The following is a 23,534-nucleotide window of genomic DNA, read 5'->3' on the forward strand; positions in this document are numbered from 1 at the left end:
CTGGGAACTGATATCCGTCTGGAGATGGAAGATTCTGATAGTCATTGGGATGATCTTAGCCATTCTTTTCCTGTTCTGTCTGTGTGTACAGTGTACTCCTGCAATATGTGGCCTCTGTGCTACATCATGTGTAAGGAGGAAACCTGTATCAAGAGATGAACTAAGTAATAGGATGATGCTACAGCAACACCTCAGTGACTTTATGGATATAGACCTGGACTCAGATTAGCATGAGTATAGGTTAATTGCCTATGTAAGGGCAAAATTTGAGCCATGACGATTTTGGTATCAATAGACCGAGAATGACGCAAATACTATAAACGAGTATTTTCGTCACGTTTGAGTGGCGAGAACACCATTTAATCGGAGATTCCGTCCTGAACCCTTGGGTTCCATTTTGTGCATGGCAGCCATTTTGTAGTTGCCCTCACATAGGCCAATGACTAAGGCCAAAACGAGTCTTAAGGACACGTACACCTTTGCTGACTTCTGTGTGACCTGGGCAAGCTGACTCCACTGCCCGGAGCCAAACCTGTTTGGCCAGTTCCTCTCCCAGTGGCCGATCAAGATTGAGATCAGAGCACAACAGACCACAGCCCGTTTATAGCACACAACTATGTCTAATCTTACACACATCTGTCTCTGCTACGTGCTTTATGACCTGCTTTACGATGAGGAGGTTCCCGTTTTTATTAGGGGTCCGACCATCTATCTGATGAAGAGTGTTGGGTTTTGCCGAGTCATTGATGATGGGCTGGAAAAAGAAATGTGGGCTTGTCATGAAATGCTTTTATTGTACACATGAGATTGGTTTACTGTAAATAAGGAATGTTTGCCTGAAGCATAATATTTTGTATAAAAAGGGATGGCTGGCCTTGTAAGATTGAGCAGTCTCCTGAAAATATACACTGTGTTGTACTTCTAGGATATCTGTTACTGGCTGCAGCCAATAAATTTGATCTTTGAAGTCACCAAGAAGACTGCGTTTCTGTAGTCTGAGACAGGAGAACTCGAAGTCTTTGGGTGTGTCCCCTGGCACCGCCGGGTTCTTAAAAACCCAGTACTTCAAGGTAATAACACACTGTGTGACCTCAGACAAGTCACTGTCCCACCCAGAGACCCCAGCACTGCAAAGAGAGGAGAGAGAGCTAATGACACACTGTGTGACCTCAGACAAGTCCCTGTCCCACCCAGAGACCCCAGCACTGCAGACAGAGGAGAGAGAGTTAATCACACAGTTTGTGACCTCAGACAATTCACTGTCCCACCCAGAGACCCCAGCACTGCAGAGAGTGGAGAGAGAGTTAATGACACACTGTGTGACCTCAGACAAGTCACTGTCCCACCCAGAGACCCCAGCACTGCAGAGAGAGGAGAGAGAGCTAATGACACACTGTGTGACCTCAGACAAGTCCCTGTCCCACCCAGAGACCCCAGCACTGCAGACAGAGGAGAGAGAGTTAATCACACAGTTTGTGACCTCAGACAAGTCACTGTCCCACCCAGAGACCCCAGCACTGCAGAGAGAGGAGAGAGAGTTAATGACACACTGTGTGACCTCAGAAAAGTCACTGTCCCACCCAGAGACCCCAACGCTGCAGAGAGAGGAGAGAGAGTTAATGACACACTGTGTGACCTCAGAAAAGTCACTGTCCCACCCAGAGACCCCAACGCTGCAGAGAGAGGAGAGAGAGTTAATGACACACTGTGTGACCTTAGACAAGTCACTGTCCCACCCAGAGACCACAACACGGCAGAGAGTGGAGAGAGTTAATAACACACTGTGTGACCTCAGACAAGTCACTGTCCCACCCAGAGACCCCAGTGCTGCAGAGAGAGATAGAGAGAGAGAGAGGTAATGACAAACTGAGTGACATCAGACAAGTCACTGTCCCACCCAGAGACCCCAACACTGCAGAGAGAGGAGAGAGAGTTAAGAGTTAATGACAGACTGTGTGACCTCAGACAAGCCACTGTCCCACCCGAGACCCCAGCGCTGCAGAGAGAGAGAGAAAGGTAATGACACACTGTGTGACCTCACACAAGTCACTGTCCCACCCAGAGTCCCCAGCCCTGCAGAGAGAGGAGAGAGAGTTAATGACACACTGTGTGACGTCAGACAAGCCACTGTCCCACCAAGAGACCCAAGCGCTGCAGAGAGAGGAGAGAGTTAATAACACACTGTGTGACCTCAGACAAGTCACTGTCCCACCCAGAGACCCCAGCGCTGCAGAGAGAGATAGAGAGAGAGAGAGGTAATGACATACTGAGTGACATCAGACAAGTCACTGTCCCACCCAGAGACCCCAGCACTACAGAGAGAGGAGAGAGTTAATGACACACTGTGTGACCTCAGACACGTGACTGTCCCACCCAGAGACCCCAGCACTGCAGAGAGAGGAGAGAGAGTTAATGACACACTCTGTGACCTCAGACAAGTCCCTGTCCCACCCAGAGACCCCAACACTGCAGAGAGAGGAGAGAGTTAGTAACACACTGTGTGACCTCAGACAAGTCCCTGTCCCACCCAGAGACCCCAACACTGCAGAGAGAGCTGAGAGTTAATAACACACTGTGTGACCTCAGACAAGTCACTGTCCCACCCAGAGATCCCAGCACTGCAGAGAGGAGAGAGAGTTACTGACACACTGTGTGACATCAGGCAACTCACTGCCCCGTCCAGAGACCTCAGCACTGCAGAGAGGGGAGAGAGTTAATGACACACTGTGTGATCTCAGACAAGTCACTGTCCCGTACAGAGACCCCAGCACTGCAGAGAGAGGAGAGAGTTAATGACACACTGTGTGACCTTAGACAAGTCACTGTCCCACCCAGAGACCCCAGCGCTGCAGAGAGAGGTGAGAGAGTTAATAACACACTGTGTGACCTCAGAAACGTCACTGTCCCACCCAGAGACTGCAACGCTGAGGAGAGAGAGTTAATGAAACACTGTGTGACCTCAGAGAAGTCACTGTCCCACCCAGAGACCCCAACGCTGCAGAGAGAGGAGAGAGAGTTAATGACACACTGTGTGACCTCAGACATGTCACTGTCCCACCCAGAGACCGCAGCGCTGAGGAGAGGGAGTTAATGACACACTGTGTGACCTCAGACAAGTCCCTGTCCCACCCAGAGACCCTAAAACGGCAGAGAGTGGATAGAGTTAGTAACACACTGTGTGACCTCAAACAAGTCACTGTCCCACCCAGAGACCCCTGCACTGCAGATAGAGGAGAGAGAGTTAATGACACACTGCGTGACCTCAGACAAGTTACTGTCCCACCCAGAGACCCCAGCACTGCAGAGAGGGAGAGAGAGAGAGAGAGAGAGAGAGAGAGAGAGAGAGAGAGAGGTAATGACATTCTGAGTGACCACAGACAAGTCACTGTCCCACCCAGAGATCCCAACACTGCAGCGAGAGGAGAGAGAGTTAAGAGTTAATGACACACTGTGTGACCTCAGACAAGCCACTGTCCCACCAGAGACCCCAGCGCTGCAGAGAGAGAGAGAAAGGTAATGACACACTGTGTGACCTCAGACAAGTCACTGTCCCATCCAGAGATACCAACACTGCAGAGAGAGGAGAGAGAGTTAATGACACACTGTGTGACCTCAGACAAGTCACTGTCCCACCAGAGACCCCAGCACTCCAGAGAAAGAGAGAAAGGTAATGACACACTGTGTTACCTCAGACAAGTCACTGTCCCACCCAGAGACCCCAGCACTGCAGAGAGAAGAGAGGGTAAATGACACCCTGTGTGACCTCAGACAAGTCACTGTCCCACCAGAGACCCCAGCACTCCAGAGAAAGAGAGAAAGGTAATGACACACTGTGTTACCTCAGACAAGTCACTGTCCCACCCAGAGACCCCAGCACTGCAGAGAGAAGAGAGGGTAAATGACACACTGTGTGACCTCGGAAAAGCCACTGTCCCACCCAGAGACCGCAGCGCTGAGGAGAGAGAGTTAATGAAACACTGTGTGACCTCAGACAAGTCACTGTCCCACCCAGAGACCCCAACACTGCAGAGAGAGCAGAGAGTTAATGACACACTGTGTGACCTCAGACAAGTCCCTGTCCCACCCAGACACCCCAGCACTGCAGAGAGGAGAGAGAGTTACTGACACACTGTGTGACCTCAGACAACTCACTGTCCCATCCAGAGACCTCAGCACTGCAGAGAGGGGAGAGAGTTAATGACACACTGTTTGACCTCAGACAAGTCACTGTCCCGCCCACAGACTCCAGCACTGCAGAGAGAGGAGAGAGTTAATGACACACTGTGTGACCTCAGACAAGTCACTGTCCCACCAGAGACCTCAGCACTGCAGGGAGAGGAGAGCGTGAATGACACATGTGACCTCAGACAAGTCACCGTCCCACCCAGAGACCCCAGTGCTGCAGAGAGAGGAGAGAGAGGAAAACACACACTGTGTGCCCTCAGACAAGTCACTGTCCCGCACAGGACCTCAGCACTGCAGAGAGAGGAGAGAGAATTAATGACACACTGTGTGACCTTCGACAAGTCACTGTCCCGCCCAGAGAACCCAGCGCTGCATAGAGAGGAGATAGAGTTAATGACACACTGTGTGACCTCTGACAAGCCACTGTCCCACCAGAGACCCCAGCGCAGCAGAGAGAGGAGATAGTCAATGACACAATGTGTGACCTCAGACAACTCACTGTCCAACACAGAAACCCCAGCACTGCAGAGAGAGGAGTGAAAATTAATGACACACTGTGTGAAGTCAGACAAGTCACTGTCCCGCCCAGAGACCCCAGCACTGCTGAGAGGAGAGGGTTAATGACACACTGTGTGACCTCAGACAAGTCACTGTCCCACCCAGAGACCCCAGCACTGCTGAGAGGAGATAGAGGTAATGACACACTTGGCCCTCTTCCGCTTAAAAAAACATACTATACCTGGGAGTTGGGGTCCCCAGTGCTAAGTAAGGCTCGGGAGGGGGCACATGGAATCCTCCCCTTTAAAACACATAAGGTCCCGTGTCGAACCCCCCGCTGTGTTAGCTGTACATATGGTAATAAAATATTTACATTCAAAAAAATCTAGTAAATCACTGAAAAAAGAAAAGTAACATTATGTTAGAAATGGGGGTCTCTAATTGGCAGTGGCTGGCCACAGTCCAAATAGGGACCCCTCTTCCTAAGTCAGAGTAAGGGGGCTACACCCGTTGATAACCCCTGCTCAACCCTGTGGTAACGTGGCACGAGCAGTTAGGCTTATCTCAGAGGCAGTGTGTAAAGCATTTATGATCATAGACAGTAACACAGTGAAGGACACTACAAAGGGACACCACACAAGGAGTTATAAAAATAAGTATCTTTATATATAGGCTTAACACAAGACCAATAACGATAAAAAGCCACAATACTGAAAAATGGGGGTACTCTTGAAAAGCTGGAAAAAAATATTTCAAAATGTCCTAATAGCGGTTTTGTTCAAGGCAGTGGTCTCTGCGACCCTTTTACTTACAAAGTACCTGGATTTTGTAGTAGAACAAGCAAAAGGTCGTAAATGGGCTGCAGTGATGAATGTCCTCACGCGAGTCCGGCGATGCGTTGAATCCTTGCTGCGAGGGAGGATGATGCGCCGATCTGCGGATGCATGCAGAACAGAGCGACAGACTTCTTCACGCTAGGCCAGCGATGCGTTGAATCCTTGCTGGGAGGGAGGATGATGCGCTGATCCTGTTGCGTGTGCGATCTTGTTGCGATGAATTAAAATGGCGCTTTGCGTGGGAGCGACGATCCGGGTGCGATGCGATGAAAATGGCGGACGCACAGCGCCCGCACTGCGATGCTGTAATGCGATGATCTTGATGCGATGATCCAGGGTTAGCGAGCACTCAAAAAGCCTACAAACGTGCGATGCAATGATCTTTGGGTGTTAGCGAGCACTTGGGGGGCCCGCACGCGTGCGATGCGGTGATCTTTGGTTTGCGAGCGCTCAGAGGCAGCAGTGCAGTGATTTTTCTTACCCTCTTCAGCTGCGGCGGCTCGCAAACGGGCGTTACCGACAATTTCAGTCCTCTCTTCTCTGGAGTAGAACTAGAGGCCCTGGAACTCACAGGGGCCTCACCTGCAGATAGAAACCCTCGCTTGGAGGAATCAGGAGGCTGGTGGGGGAGTCAGATGTGCCTGTGACTCCAGCAGGAGGCTAGCTCTCTTCTAGCCCTTGGGCGATTGCTTTAGCAAAATAAAAGTCTCTCAAAAGTCCTTTTCCCTCTTCTTCCAAGTCCAAGGAGAACTACTGCAGGCCAATCCAAGAAACAGCACACAAGCACAAGGACAGTCCTCTCCTGCAGATTCCTTCAGTAACACGGACAGAGGTTCCTCCTGACATCCAGGAGCAATACCAATCAGGGGTTTGGGCACAGATATTTATACCCCAAAAGTCTTTGTTCTCAGAAGTCTCTAGTCACTGAACCCAGCCAGAACCAGTTCTGCTCAGGTCTGGAGCCCTTTGTTTACCAGGCTGCACCCTTCCTTTCATACAGAGGGGGTCTGTGTTATGGATAAATGATGATATAAAGTAGATGGTAGCCAGTTAATTAATCCAAGTAAGATGTTTATTAGTTGGTTTCAATAAGATAAGTATTAGGTCCCACCTGGAGCTTGATGGATGTTGCTCAGCCCTCACTCACCAACTGACATTCTCCACACACACCAGGCACACACACATTCTATTCACTCTGACATCACGCACACCAACATTCCACGCAGACATCTCATTCAATCTGGCTGAGCAACCTAGAAGGAAATAAATCTAGTTACAACATATCTCCTTTTCTTCACAGGAATTAAACAGAATTGCTTGCAACATAAAGCAATTAAATAAAGCAATTAAAATCTTGAAAGATAGCCCTAATGTTGGAGCACAGCCTCGTGAGTTTTATTATATTTATTTTTAAAAACTTTGATGGTGGTCGTTAGCGCACACATTCATTATCTAACGAGTGCACAGACGTTTAAAATAAAAAAATACACGCACGGAATTGGCGCAGCTAGTAAGACGCGTTAGATTAATTATTAAATGGCGCAGGTAGTAAGACGCGTTAGATTAATTATTAAATGGCGCAGGTAGTAAGGCGTGTTAGATTGATTATTAAATGGCTTGTTTAGCAAGCAAGGATTTTAAGATGTGTTAGTTTAGCTTTTGAGAAAGCTCTGGTGTTAAGATGCGTTACTTTATTTATTTATTCATGGTGTATGTTTTGATGTTACTATAGAATTTTTCAGGGTGTGTTTATTAATGTCAAAAGTTTTTTTTTTTTTTTTCCTACCATCAGACGCACAGTAGGAGGTGGAGCCAGCATTCACATTGCCAGGCACTGCCCTATTCAGGTCAAGGAACTACCCTTCCCCAGTACTCAATGCAGATCTCTCTATTTAACCCAGGTCTGACTCAGCCTGCCTTGCCCCTCTAAACCCAGACAGCCACTACACATAACAGCAGAGCACACTGGAAGGCTTAGGCAAGAAAATAACCAATTTCTAAAAGTGGTATTTTCAAACACATAATGTTAAAACCAACTTTCCTAAAATGTATTTTATCATTCTGAGTTCTGAGTTCAGGCGTACTAAACTCGAATTTCTACCATGTTCCCTGAGTCAGTTAGGATTATAAGATGTAATAGTCAGACTGGCCATTCTGGCCTATGGTGAACAGGTAGCCTTGCAGCAGTAAAAAACAAACTGGAGGGTAATTCACTACCAGGACATACTACAAATATCAAGTCATGTCCTACCTTACACACACAATGCACCTACCATAGGGGTGACTGACATGATGCTAGAGGAAGGTTCGGGGGCTGGGGAGTGTGGGCACTTCACAGCCAAGATGGCAGTTCTGGACTGCACACAGGCAGTGCAGTGGCAGGTCTGAGGTACACTTTACAAGCTACTTCTGTGGGTGGCGCAAACCAGCGCTGCAGGCCCACCAGCAGTGTTAGAAATGGGATTTCCGGTTGGCTAAGGCTTGCGCAAAGCCAGGCAGAAACCACCATTCTTAGTCAGGGCAAGGGAGTTACACGCCAAAGATAACCCTTGCTCACCCTCTAGGTAACGTGACACGAGCAGTAAGGCTTATCCCGGAGGCAATGTAGGTTAAGTATTTGCGCACGCACCCAGCAACAACACCCAAGGCCCCCCCACAAAGGAAACTCCACACAAGGTTATATATAAAAATAGCCTTTGTATTGTACAAAACACATTAGATAAGAAACACACACTTAACAATGTGCCACAGGCCCAGGCAGAATTTACAGGGGATTATGTACATGGGACAGGGCCATGTGGGCCACTGTCAAGAATTAGCAATTTTAGAACTAGTACTTGGTAGAAATAGCACTTTGTAAGAATAACACTTAGCACATATAATAACTGTAGCACCAAATAACAAATGTAGCACACAACCAGTAACCACTGGTAAAAGGTAAGTATCACCTACGCAATCCTAAACACCTTAGGCAAATATCACGCAGGGAACCATGAACTCACTAGCATGACTATACTAGGAAACCCAACCTCCTAAGCATAAAAACACATTCAGAGGTATAAGCCAGAAGCTTCACACAGGATGCATAAAATCACATTAAGGTCCAGGTTGCGCCACTGCGCAAAAACCTAAACGTAGCAGCTGCCCGCTACTTGCTGGGCAGCTGGGGACAGGGACAGAACAGGGCCTAAACGCTGCAGCTGGCACTAAGTGCTGCACAGCTGGGGAAGGCCAAGGTAGGGATGAAGGAGTGCGTCTCACTCCTAGTCTAAAGAACAAGTCCCTAGAAAGCAAAACCTAGACGGCGTAGCTGCCCACTACTTGCTGGGCAGCTGGGAACAAACTGCGGCATGGGCTCTCACTAGCCCTCAGGAACCAAAACTGCGCCAACTGGGAGCCTTCTAGGCTTCTAGGTTCAGGGGTGAACTTTGGAGCTCTCTAGGCTCTGAAAATGAACATGCCTCTCGTTGGAGCCAAGGAGGCTCTAGAACAAATACTGCGCCCATTGGAGCCCTCTAGGCTCTGAAAACGAATGTGGGCCTTGGAGCACTCGGGCTCCTCTGAAAATAATGGGGGGGGGGGCAGGGGAGCCCACTCATCTCCTTAAACAAACACGCCCCCAAACGTAGGAGCGGCCCGCTGCCATCGGGGCCGCTCGGAGAAATGGCACTGCCATCGTGCTTGCACTGTCAGGGGAGGGGGCACGGGCCCTTCCGGGCCCTCTAAGCAACATAGCCCCATCGGTGGAGCAACCTGTAGTGTAGTTCCTATTTTACCTATAGGCCCTGCGCATTGGAATAACATAAACAGTAGTATAGACGTAGAAGTGCGGTCTTCCAGGTCTCTACTGACTATGCTAAACTTAATTGGGGTTGTTACCAACTAGCTCAGAGGTCACTGGAAACTTTCTTGACTGAATAGGAAGTGATCAGCTTCCCTGGCACAGCCAAGAAGGGATTCAGTTTTCCAACAACCGCATAAACATGACAACTTTGCTCCTTAGAATAAGAGTCAATCTCTAGAGTCGTGTGAAACAATAGACAGTTATTTTACTCAGTCAGTTTTGTGCAGATTACTTTCACCGAAGTGCAGAGAATAGAGAGCCTAGCGTTTTCAATAAAAGGTATTATTTATTGAACAGTCTTTCTTCTCATGCAAGAGAAATGAATTGCCACAATTGCAAGACTTGTTATTATAAAAAGTGCGTACAGTAGAATGAGGATTGCGAAATAATACTGTAAAAGCATTGATATGGTTTCTTAGCCATACAATGGTTAAAATGAATAAAATATATACATTCATATGTACATTAGGCTAACGTACTCAACTGGTGCTTCTAAGTACGCCTACCCCAGTGTACCTGACCTAAGCCTAACACGTGGAAGGGAGTAAGTAGCAAGTTAAGTTAAGTTGGTTTTGCCAAGGTTTGCTTCAAGAATTCTCTCTAAGGGTTTAGTCAACACCATACCTCTGGAATAGAATGTTGGAGGTCTTGTATCTCATTCCAGGACTCGATATCCCAGTCACTCGCAAGAGTAGGCTGGAAACGCCGGAGCTGGATTTTCTCGGCATGAGAAAAGACAGCGTCTCTATCAGCGTGTCCAGGAGGAGGAGGGGCAGCGTCCGCGGGCAGATTGCATTTGCTGGGCTCTGCAAGGGACAGCTGTTCTGCTCCTGTGTTCACCAGACCATCGCTATCGTCGATGTCGTTGAGGCAGCTCTTGCTTAAGGCAACCTTGGTAATATTTATACCTGAAAGGTGCCTTGTTTGACGTAAGTTTTTGGACATAAGACGTCAATAAAGATGTCACTAGGAAGTGATCGTCTCTCAGTGCTCATTAGAGTTCTATTACTAATCAAAACATAGCAAGCGGGGTTTTCCCAGGTTGCTGGGTTTTATCTTGTTGAAGAACTCGGAGTGTAATCTAGGAATCTTAGATAGTGTTTTCTGCTGTGTCATGTACTGTAATGAGCTGCAGAGGAAGAGATTCTGAAATGTGGCTCTGATCGTGTGAGGCCAGAGACGAGTTTCTGAATATCGCTCTTGATCGTTTATGCCAATATAGGGGTATGAATGAATTATAGCCGTATAGGGGCATAAGGTCATAGTATTGATCGGGGTCCTAGATTAGAACAAGACAATCCCTCTGTTAAGCGGGGCTGCTCTGAGGGAGGCACCAGCGTGGTGCCTTTACTTCGTTCCCCCCCAGCCGGGGCGGGCCCCAGCTGTACTCACCGGCTTGTCCGGGCGGGAACACCTTTGGTAGGGGTGCAGCAGCACTTCTTCTGTGGGGTTCCCCTGGACTCCTGGGAGCCACGCAATGCCGTGGGCGGCCTTGGCCGCCATTTCTTCTTCACCTGGGCCCACTCCTGGGACCCGGTGCTTCTCTCCGCCTGGTGCCACCGCAGGGCTCTCCTCGCGGCGCCGCACAAGGGGGTAGGACTTCCTGCGGCCACTCGGGGATGCGGGGTAGGCTCCCGGCCTCCCCACACAGACCCAGCTTCTTTTGGGCGACGGTCAGCATCTCCGGTCTCCCTCTCGGCACGGGAGACGGGCAAAGTGGAAATGACTTCCCCCAGGCAGGGGGAAGCGGAAGGGACGAACTCCAGGCCCGCCCACAGTCAGGCGGGCACGGGCCTGGCTTCCGGTTTTGCGGCGTGACAGCCGCTGCGGTTACTTTTCGAAGGCATAGAGAGGGGAAGGTATCCTCGAGGTATCAAATAAATGTAGAAGCGGGGTGGGCACCCACTACGGTGCCTATAAACGGGGTGGCACCTGTAAATAAAAATAATTAAAGTGTGGGCAATATGCAGGGTAGGCTCCTGCCTGAAAACACGAGCAGGTCAGAGAGCAGCTCCATGCTGCAAAGTTCAAATAAAGCGCACCCAGAGGGGGACACAGGCAGCATCAATTTCTGGGGCAAAGGCAACAGAAAAAAAGGTCCTGGAGGTCAGGGGAGCATGTAGGGGCCAGCACACAGGGCACTCCAGCAAGGAGACAGCCCCCATGGCGGTCCCTCCTGGGCCCCACCATCAGCAAGCCCCACTCGTCAGGGTTCAGGAAATAGAGGGGTCCTCCAGGCATCCAGGGACAGGGCATCCAGGGGCTGGGCAGGGCCCAGGGAGGCCTTCCCCTGGGCCCCAGCAGCAGCACGCCCCTGGCAGATTCAAGTCAGAAAACCAGAACATTTAACATGAGGTCACAGCCTCTTTTTATACACCAAATCCCTTTGTCTCTAGGGTGAAGGGTGGGGGAAAACCAGGCGCAGCTGAATCTGGAGCACTGTGCTGTTCTCAGCCCCTCTTTCCATTCACAGGACAGGCTAGGGACATCAGTCACACCACAGGGGGCGGAGCCAACATTGTGTAGGGAAAGCCCATCCCTATTCAGGTCCCAGGTGCACTCCTCCCTGCCATCAACGTGCAGATCTCCCCATTCAACATCCGGGGCAGACCCAGCGTGACTCCTGGAGCCAGGCACACCAGCGAGCTCCAGCCAATCACAAGCCAGACAGTCAATTCACATTTACTGCACAGGCAGGCCATCTTCTAGAAGTGGCACTTCCACACTAGACACATTAAAGCCGCACACATCATCGCGCAGCATTTAATCACATGAGTCCATACATACCAAACTCAACCTTGCACTCCCCACGCATCAGGAATTACCATGGACACACATATTCCCCACGCATTCCTGTGGGAGGTCAGGCCACTCTCACACACACACTCAGAGAGCGCACGCACTTTACACTGCGCCACAGTGCTCAAGTGCGCAAAGACCAGAAATCATTATACTAATGTAACATTAAATGGCAAAAAAGTTCAGGGGTGAACCTGCCAGAAGGGCCAAGTCCAACAAGCAGCATTTGGGTTAGCAGCCCTGGGCACACACAGGCCACACTACTAGGGACTAACAGGTAAACCAAATAAACCAATTAGGGATATACCAATTCACAGTCAGAGTTACACAGGGAGAGCATATGCACTTTAGCACTGATCAGCAGTGGTAAAGTGCCCAGAGTCATAAAGCCACAAAAACAGGTCAGGAAACATCCAGGAGGAAGGCAAAAGGTTTAGGGATGACCCTGCCAAGAGGCCCAGGTCCAACACATTATAGTTAGGTGAATTTGCCAGTGACAGCCTTGTTTTGAACTCAAAAAACCACAGAAATGCACCCTGAGCCCTCATTGTGCACTGCTTATGATCTCACATATTACATCACTCATGACATGTCCTATGACATAATTTATGACATCACTGATGACATCTCCCATTACATCATTGTTGACATCACTGATGACATCTCTGATGACATCACTGATAATGTCACTGATGACATCATCCAAGTTTCCTTTTTGCACATTGCTTTATAAACGAGTGTATCATTGGAGCGATGAAAGTAAATGCAGAACAACTGAGAATAACACGAAGCCAAACCCAAACACCAAGTGTGTCCAGTGTGCTGAGTGCAGCTGACCCCTGGGATCAAAGGACCGGGTGCATCTGTCCTCTCTCCACCTCCTCTCTCAGCCCCTCCCCCGCTCCGCCTCCATCTTACTTTGTATTTTTAGAACCACAAGTGCACGTTTCCCACAGGCGGTGCAGGCTCTGGCGAACCTGAACTACTTTCAGAGTTTGTTCTGGTCTGTCCTAGAGCAAAGGTGTATTTCAATATATGCAAAGTAGAGGCCTGCAAAAACACATTCAAAACAAACACTGCTCTGTGCAAATCTTGTAATTAAATGTAAATTTCCATAACAATCTATATTTTAATTCAAAAATCAAATGTGTTTGTGGAAAGTTAAAAGGTACATTTCTCTCACCTCTGTGGAGACACAGAGTCTCCCTCAGATGAGGCTGTAAATCTCTCCATGGAGAGGAATCTTCTGTTCCAGGCTCATTCCTCACCCTGGGGCAGCTCTGTCCAGGGAGACGTCCTTGTCTGTCATGAGGGTTGTCCTGGGAAACTGGCACAGAGGAGGGAGATTGTGACATTCTTTTCTATTGAGGTAACCGTTTTGACCCAGCTTTTAGTTACCATAGTCTCTTTTTAGTTAAACTTGTTTTTAATCATACCACTTCTAGCTAAGGATGAACCCACCTTCACCATACTTAGCCTGTGCGTTGTTTAAGTAACCAAGCACCAGTGACCTAGGATATAGCAGACATTGACTAGGGTTTGTCCCTCTCATCTTTTCTGTCATCCCTCTCTAGGTCACATTAGAATAAGCAGGACCCTGTGACCTGCCTATAAGTTTCCAGTGAAGGTAGTATTGCCCCTTCCACCTTGTGTAGTACAGTTCTTTCTCTTTCTAGGTCCTGATGAATTGTGATTATAGCATGAAACATGTCGACCACTAGGTAGAAAATACACCACTGGATCATTGCACCAGTGTGTAATCTTTACCTTCACTGTTTTTACTGAGGTAGTTAACCACACCATTAAAATGCCTCGTGGATTACCTAACTCACTTTGCACGTCTACACCTCACCTAGAACCCTCATACCCACAGCACCAACTGGCAGGGACAAAAGATCTCCGGTAAAGAGCCCCTTTATGGGAGCCCATCAGACATTGCAGCGCCGGTCCGACGAGGAGCAAAACCCAGATGATGAAGCATGACACCTAGCTTGCTGGGTGTGTGAGAGTTTTAGTTCAGGAGGATTTCCCCTCTTTCTCTTTTGCTTGGTTTACTTAAACTTCCACCCTGGGGAACTGTGTATCTTCTTGGTTTAACAGAGGAGGGAGAGACAGGGACAGAGAGATGGAGGGAGAGACAGGTACAGAGAGATAGAGGGAGAGAGAGACAGGGACAGAGAGATGGAGGGAGAGAGAGACAGGGACAGAGAGATGGAGGGAGAGAGAGACAGGACAGAGAGATGGAGGGAGGGAGAGACAGGTACAGAGAGATGGAGGGAGGGAGAGACAGGTCAGAGAGAAAAGAAGGGAGAGAGAGACCGAGAGAGGGAAGAGGGAGAGACAGAGAGAGGGAGGGGAGAGAGATAGGTACAGAGAGATGGAGAGAGAGAGGAAGAGAGAGAGAGACAGAGAGAGGGAGGGAGAGAGAGACAGGTACAGAGAAATGGGGGAGGGAGAGAGAGACAGAGAGAGGGCGGGAGAGAGAGACAGGTACATAGAGACAGGTACATAGAGAGAGGGGAGAGGGAGAGACAGAGAGAGGGAGGGAGGGGAGAGAGACAGGTCAGAGAGGAGCCCGGGACGAGGGACAGACAAGTACAGAGAGACAGAGGGAGGGAGGGAGGGAGAAGAGACAGAGAAAGTAAAAAAGAAATAGGAAGAGAGAAACAGTAATAGAGAACGAGAGAGGAGAGCGAAAGAGAGGGAGATAGAGAAAGGAATAAAGGAGAGGAAGAGAGTTGGCAGAGAGACAGTGGAAGCGAGAGAGAAGGGGAGTCAGAGAAGAGAAAGAGAAAACGAGAGGAGTCCTGATCAGCCATGTAAAGTGGTTCATGCAACAGTGTTGAAATGTTTGATGGGATCTGAGAGTGACTCCTCTGTGTGGGTCCGGGAGCAGAATATTAAGGAATAAATATTGTCTGACAAAATATTGGGCCATATGTAGGTAATCTCATTTTACCGATTCCTAAATACCGAATTTTACCGATTCGGTATTTAGGAATCGGTAAATTGAATGTAGGTAAAAATGCAGTAAATGTTACCGATTCGGTAATATTCGTAATTACCGATTCAGTAATTTCTCTTCATTCCTATGGGCCTGGAGGCCCATAGGAATGAATGGGAAGCCATTCACTATTACCGATTCGGTAATAGGGGGAGCATATTCAAGGGTGGCAGGGTGTCACATTGATACCCTGTTGCACCCCTGAACCGTGCATGTGTGCATATGTAGCGCTACATGCCCTAAGGGCATGTATGTCTGCCACATGGCACCTTGAAAAAAGCAAATTATTGCTTTTTCAAAGGTATTCGGTATTTATCACCAACTTGTAGTTGGTGGTAAATAACAAATCCTGAATGCAAGAATGCACTCACTTGAGTGCCTCCTACATAGCTTTTAAGGATTCGGTTATTTACCGATTCCTTAAAATAAGGAATCAGTAAATTACTGAATCCTTAAAACCTGCTTCATACATCAGAAAAGGCTAAATACCGGTCGGTAAAGGGATAATTACTGATTTTCGTCCGTTACCAACCGGTATTTAGCTACCTACATATGGCCCATTGTGCCTTAAGAATCACACATTAGAGTCAGAAAATCTACACTCAGAGAGATTCCCTTTTTGTAAATGATATTTTAGACACTATATTAAAGTCAGACATTATTTTAGTCAATGGCACTGAAATGAAATGAAATGAAAATGTGTTTTATAGAGCGCAGATAGCTGCCCAGAGGCGTCCAAGCGCTATGACTAAAAAAGTGTACGGACAGAGGAACATGAACAGAAAAGGGAACGAGTCTATTTATTAAACAAAAAAGTTGTGTGTTTGTGTGTCTTTGCACAGCTGGAGATAGAAGTGCTGTCCAAAGTAACACAAGAGCATCAGCAGTGCTGGAGGTACCACAGACCAGGGATGAAGGACTGTGAGGGGTGTGAGCTTGAACAGACTGGTACATACAACATGACATGTTAGGAGCATATTTACATGTCAGAGTGTGAGGTGGAAGGGGTGTGAGGCAGAGGTGTACCTACCAAGCGTGCTGCAGGTGCCATGACAGCGGGGCCCAGGGCTGCGAGGGGCCCCAGGGCTGTGAGGGGCCCAAGGGCTGTGAGGGGCCTCAGAGCTCTGAGGGGGCCCAGGGCTGCGGGGGTCCCCAGGGCTGTGAGGGGCCCCAGGGCTGTGAGGGCCCTGGGCTGTGAGTGGCCCCAGGGCTGTGAGAGGCCCCAGGGCTGTGAGGGGCCCCTGGACTGTGAGGGGCTCCAGGGCTGTAAGATATCTCCCTTGTGGTCAAGGAGTGACCACCCTGTTCAAACAGGCACCACCAGTAACTTTCCGGTTTGCTTTGTCGATGCTCTCAACGGAACCCGAAGACTCAGCTACTCAGGACTGGTCTTCCAGACTTCTTGGACTTCGAACCACATCCACAGCAAAGCTGAGACCCATGGCGGACACGAGAGACGTGGGACCGGACACCCTGGACATCCTGCAAATTGCTAACTGGATCGACTCCTGAGGTAACTCACAGTTGTACATTGGGGCACAAGAAGCCCCAGACCCGAGCATCATCTGCATCAGAGCTCAGCCTTCCTCACTCCACGAGTACCGCGTGGGGCCTGCTCCTGCATTTCAGCTAGATGTGTCTTTCCGGTTGCTAGCCCGTTAGCTAGTGAACCCTCTGAAGACGATCCTTTGAATTTCTAATACTTACCTGGTTGCTCTAGGCTTGCTCCAGCTTCCTTCCAAAAGAGAAGCGCCTCAGACCTTGCTGGTCTGATCCAAAGCCAATCTTCACTTCCTGCATGGGTTGCGGTTGCCAAGGATTGTTGGGTCCAATACGGATACCGACACTGCAGACAACTAAATCCTTTGTGGGACAGCTCGACTCCAGCTCCTGGTTGTCGTCGATGCCTCCTGGTCCTCGTGGCTGCAGAGACAAGCTTCATCTCTTCACCTGTCTGCATCGCGACATCACCTGGTTCCATCCTGGTTCCTTTCTGGTCACTGGCTAGTGACCCCGACTCTATCCCCTCTACTTTCAGGTTCTTTAGCTCCTCGATCCACCCTTGGATCCACCCGGACACTCTTCCTTCGGCCACCTGCAGCACTTGCTTTGCAGGTCTCCATTGAAATCATCAACGAAACCCGACACGAAAAGACACCTGTGCACCCGGCTTCCCTGGGTGAGGTAACTCGAGTACTCCGGTGCTCCCGTGGGTATTGACTATCCAAGTGTCCTAGTTTAAAGGGGTTTCACCGTAGTCCACCCGGAAGTGTCCTTAATCAGTAACCTTGTGACTTCTTCGTTCTCCATTGTAAGTCAATGGAAGCTTGCGTCTGTGTTCCCACACCGCACGCGTCTCCCGTGGGTCTCCTACTTCCAAACCTTTGGTTCTGTAGTGTAGCCCCAGCGATTCCCTAGGCCCTAGGCCTATTCACCATTCCTGAAGCGGTTCTTATACCACTTACTTAGTATACGGTTTGTGAGGCCCCTAGGGCAGAATTGCATTTGTGCAACTTATGAGTAACTTGTAACGTATCTTGAACTCTGACCTCATAAAGAGTGCAGAGGGGTTGTGTTAGTAATAAATACATATATATTTGATTTATACCTTGTCTGGTGTCCTTTCATTTGGAAGGGATTATAATTGGTAAAACAGCTTGCTTCACATGCTCTCTGAAGTTTTAGCCTAAGACTGCTGGTCCATGCTACCACTAGGATAGCTGGTCTATAAGGTTGACTTCACAACCACCATCAATAAGGGTCGTTTAGACTGTGCAAGGTGCCCACTAGAATAGTGGACAATATATGCCAGGCTAACTTCTCTCACTCTGCACTACAATTGTAGCTGCTTCAGAGCTCTTGGCATCCTTGCTACACCACTGGTGTGAGACAGATATGTCCATTGAGCTGCCCTCTGTAGTAGTAAGAAGCCTATTTTTACCACTACTACCCCAGACTGTGTCATCCCTGCGTCATTAACCCCCACCCTCACTTTCAGCATCTACTGTCCCAGAGTGACTCTCACTAACATGGCTGAACCCCAACACACATGAACATGGCATGCAACCCTTGACCCTGTCACCAGGTAGGTCGCCCCCCTCAGCCGCCACACGGTCCTCCTGTGATGCTGTCCCGCTGCCGCTACGCGCTGTGTCCTGACCGCCTTCTCCAACTCTGCGGCCGGTCTTGCTCCGTTAGCCTGTGCTTGTTTATTTCCTGATTGCGACCTTTCATTTTTGTTGCCACTGATTATTTTTACTGTTTATTGTCGCTTACTGGTGCCCTCTGTGCCCTCTCCCACCCTGGCTCCCTTTTGCCTTTTGTGTCACCCCCCCACCCGCTCCCACCCCTTGCACTTCCCACCGCTGCTTCCCCTGCAGCCCGCCCCCTGGTGCCCCATTCGCCGCCCCGCTCCCGCCTCCCAGGTGCTTCTCCCTCCCACAGGTCCTCATATGGAGGCCGCGCTGTGGTGAAGGATGCAACCCTTGACCCTGTCACGAGGTAGGTCGCCCCCTCAGCCGCCACACGGTACTCCTGTGCCGCTGTCCCGTTGCCACTACCCGCTGTGTCTTGACCGCCTTCTCCAGCTCCGTGGCCAGTCTTGCTCGGTTTGCCTGTGCTTGTTTATTTCTTGATTCCGACCTTTCATTTTTGATGCCACTGATTGTTTTTACTGTTTATTGTCGCTTACTGGTGCCCTTTGTGCCCTCTCCCCCTGCCCCTTTTGCCTTTTGTGTCACCCCCCACCCTCTCCCTCCCTCGCGCTTCCCACAGCTGCTTCCCTTGCGGCCCCGCCCCCCTGGTGCCCCATTTGCCGCCCCGCTCCCGCCTCCCAGCTATTCCTCCCTCCCACAGCCCCTCATATGGAGGCCGCGCGGTGGTGAAGGGAGCGACCCTTGACTCTGTCACCAGGTAGGTCGCCCGCCTCAGCCGCCACACGGTACTCCTCTGCCGCTGTCCCGCTGACGCTACCCGCTGTGTCCTGACCGCCTTCTCCAGCTCCGCGGCTGGTCTTGCTCAGTTTGCCTGTGCTTGTTTATTTCCTGATTCCGACCTTTCATTTTTGTTGCCACTGATTGTTTTGACTGTTTATTGTTGATTACTGGTGCCCTTTGTGCCCTCTCCCCCCTACCCCCCCTTTTGCCTTTTGTGTCCCCCGTCACCTGCTCCCCTCCCTCGCGCTTCCTGACGCTGCTTCCCTTGCGGCCCTGCCCCCCTGGTGCCCCATTCGCTGCCCTGCTCCCTCCACCCAGCTGCTTCTCCCTCCCACAGCCCCTCATATGGAGGCCGCCTAGCGGCTGCGTGTCGAAGGCGCGCCAAAGGCAAGCCCGTCTGCACCCGTCCGTGCCTGGACCGTGCCCAGCACCAGAACCCCTGGCCCCCGCCAAAACAAAGAAACCGAACTGAGATACGACACCACCACCCTCCACGCACTCAACACCGGGCGACCATCTGCCTGCTACCGAGCCACCCCGAAGCGCACCCACGGACCCTTCTCCTGCCAAGTCTGCAAATTCACCTGCGTCCGAACCTGCACCCCACCGTCCGGACCAGGCAACAACAACAACCACCACAAGTGCATCCTGCTCAACACCCGCTCCGTCCACAAGCACACTGTCGAACTTTGGGACCGCCTCGACACATAGCACCAGACGTCGCCTTCCTCACGGAAACCTGGATGAACGCCTCCTCAGCCCCCGACATCGCCATTGCCATCCCGGACGGCTACAAGATCACTCGAAAGGACCGCGTCAACCAACCCGGAGGAGGAATCGCCATCATCTACAGGAACACCATTGGCGTCACAATCAACTCCGAAGATGCCCTCGCCACCGCCGAACACCTACACTTCCAGATCCACACCGACCCCAAAACCACCCTCAGAGGAACCCTCATCTACAGACCCCCGGGCCCACGCACACAATTCAGTGAAGCCATTGCCGACTTCATCAGCCCGCACGCCCTCGCCTCATCAGACTACATCCTCCTAGGGGACCTGAACTTCCACCTGGAGAACAACAACAACAACACCACCACCCTGCTCAACAACCTCACCAACCTCAGACTCAAGCAACTGGTGAACACCCCCACACACTACGCTGGCCACATGCTCGAGCCTATCTTCTCTGCCAGCGGCCACGTTACCTTCAGCCACTCCACCGGACTTCACTGGACCGACCACAGCTGCATCCATTTCACCTTTAAAAAGACCACATCCCACCACCGCCCACAACAGATTCCCCACAGATGCTAGAGCAAAGTCACCACAGACCAGCTAACCACATCACTGATCCAGAACCCACCAATCAACACTGCCGACACCAACGACGCAGCCCGCAACCTCGCACAGTGGATCATCAACTGCGCCGACGCCCTTGCACCTCTGAAGAACCCTCCAGGCAAGCCTGGCAACAGGAAAGCTACATGGTTCACCGACAACCTCAAAGAATCGAAGAAATCCATCCGAATCCTCGAGAAAACCTGGCGCCGCGAACAGATGACAGAAAACCTGACAGCCCTCAAGAACGCCACTCGCAAACCCCACCAGCTGATCCGCACCACCAAAAAGACATCGTTCAAAGAGCGGCTGGACAACAACATACACAACAGCAAGGAACTCTTCAGCATCGTAAAAGAGCTCTCCAACCCCAGCGCCAGCAGCAGCGACTTCACACCATCGCAAGACCTTTGCAACTCCCTCGCCACGTTCTTTCACCGCAAGATCGCCGATATACACGACAGCTTCGGTTCCCAGGCTCCGCCCCCAGCCACCGAATCAACGCCCCCTACAACCACCCTCAGCGCTTGGACTCCTATCAACACTGAAGACACCACCCACGTTATGAACACCATCCACTCCGGCTCTCCTTGCGACTCATGCCCTCACCAAATTTTCAACAAAGCCGACACCATCATCACACCCCACCTCCGGAACGTCATAAACAACTCCCTCACGTTCGTCATCTTCCCAGAGAGCTGGAAGCAAGCAAAGATCAATGCCCTACTGAAGAAACCCACAGCGGACCCTAAAGACCTCAAGAACCTCCGCCCCATCTCTCTTCTTCCCTTCCCTGCAAAAGTCATTGTGAGAAGTTGGCCTGGTATATGATATCCACTATTCTAGTGGGCACCTTGCACCAGTCCAAACGACCCTTATTGATGATGGTTGTAAAGTCAACCTTATAGACCAGCTATCCTAGGGGTAGCATGGACAAAAGCAGTCTTAGGCTAAAACTTCAGAGAGAATGTGAAGGCAGCTGTTTTACCATATATAATCCCTTGAATACCAAATGAAAGGACACCACACAAGCTATATATAACATATATATGTATTTATTACTAACACAACCCCTCTGCACTCTTTATGAGGTCAGAGTTCAAGATACATTACAAGTTACTCATTCAGCATACTATAAGTTGCACAAATACAATTCTGCCCTAGGGGCCTCACGAACCATATACTAAGTAAGTGGTATAAGAGCCACTTCAGGAAAGATGAATAGGCCTAGGCACTAGGGAATCGATGGGGCTACACTACAGGATCAAAGGTTTGGAAGTAGGAGACCCACGGGAGACGCGTGCAGTGTGGGAACAAAGACGCAAGCTTCCATTGACTTACAATGGAGAATAAAGAAGTTACAAAGTTACTGATTAGGGAGTGGGACACTTTCGGGTGGACTACGGTGAAACCCCTTTAAACTAGGACACTCGGATAGTCAATACCCATGGGAGCACCGGAGTACTCGAGTTACTTCACCCAGGGAAGCCCGGTGCATAGGTGTCTTTTCGTGTCGAGTTTCGTCGATGCTTTCAATGGAGACCTGCAAAATAAGTGCTGTAGGCGGTCGAAGGAAGAGTGTCCGGGTGGATCAAGGAGCTGAAGAACCTGAAAGCAGAGGTGACAGAGTCTGGGTCACTAGCCAGTGACCAGGATGGAACCAGGATGGAACCAGGCAATGTCGCGAATTGTGCCTCAGTCGTTGCACAATTAGCAAAGTGCAGGTAGTCCAGGATAACTGGTCCCACGTCTCTTGTGCCGCCACGGGTCTCAGCTTTGCTGTGGATGTAGATCAAAGTCAGAGAAGTCTGGAAGTCTAGTTTCTGAGTCACTGAGTTGTCGGGGTCCTGCTGGAGTGTCGACAAAGCAAACCGGCAAGTTACTGGTGGTGCCTGTTTGAACAGGGTGGTCACTCCTTGACCACAAGGGAGATGTCTTCAGTCTTCCAGCCGATATGGAACATCGAAGGTCCAAGAGTTTCGTTTCAGAGTTTCTTTCCAGGATAATATATTGTGTCTAGACACAGCTCCTATCTTTATACTAAACTAAGGGGATGGATTACCTGCTAGGTCCCTCCTATGGGTGGTCCCTGAGAAGGGGGAGGTTACACCCCTTTCTCTTTGTCCAGTTTCGCGCCAGAGCTGGGGCTGGAGTGCCCCAGCAACTGGTTTGAACCGGGCTATGCATGGAGCACCTAGTGTGACCAGGCAGTGTCTCATTTTGCAGCCCTCCCTGCCCCAATGCACTAAAAGCCTGTCTGGTGAGATGCTAGCACCTCCCAAGGCAGGAAACCTATTGTCCAGGCCTCCTCTGCCAGAGTTTCGTCCAGCAGCAGGAGGTCAGACTCGTGTCTGTGGCAGCAGCATCCATTTTGTGATGCTGAGGCTCTGTTAAACTTTAACCGGGTAAAGCAGTAATTACATGTCTTATCCCTCTAGAAGGGTGGAATGCTACCCCCGCCGCTAGAATTGGTGGGGGGTAGTATTCCAAAGTGTATGACACCTTACACAATATGTTTTGATGAAGCCAAACCAAATTTAGCATTAACCGCGAGGATTATAATGCACATAAGAGTATATTGTATGGCTATATCATAGAACAGCTATAAGGACATGGTTCCGAACGCTGCAGTGGGGCTCAGCTCATGCTAGGGCACCCTCTCACATACAGCCAAGCACTCTGCCTCCAGGATTGTTAAGGCCTGCCATATGAGTGACTTATAGGTATATATGTGTCTATATATAAGGGTAGATATAGGTATACTATATCTCAGCAAGGGGTGATTACACCACCTTACCCAAGCTGAGTGATCAGCCTGTGGTGTCAGTTTGGATGGCCAGCCAGGGGTGGCATAATACATGCTGTAGCCCCTGGTAGGCTTTGGATGCACCTATGCCCTGGGTACCTATGGTACACTATACAGGGGCTCACAAAGGTGACCCAATCAGGTATGTACCTAAAGTACATGGTATCAATTTAGAGAGAGAACAGCTGGGCTGTGGGTCTGATTAGCAGGCCCACAGCCACACTAAAGTCGAAAAAACAGAAAATCACAGCAAAAAGTGGGGGTGACCATAAGAAGCAGACACT

At 50.1% G+C, this 23,534-nt stretch overlaps 1 pseudogene; it reads right to left on the reverse strand.

Annotated features, from left to right (window-relative positions):
* Positions 1 to 23,534, reverse strand: part of LOC147666533 (butyrophilin subfamily 1 member A1-like) — a 147,917-nt pseudogene that overhangs the window by 104,429 nt on the left and 19,954 nt on the right.

Source organism: Lissotriton vulgaris, unplaced genomic scaffold, assembly GCF_964263255.1.
Source record: "Lissotriton vulgaris unplaced genomic scaffold, aLisVul1.2 SCAFFOLD_352, whole genome shotgun sequence".
NCBI lineage: Eukaryota > Metazoa > Chordata > Amphibia > Caudata > Salamandridae > Lissotriton > Lissotriton vulgaris.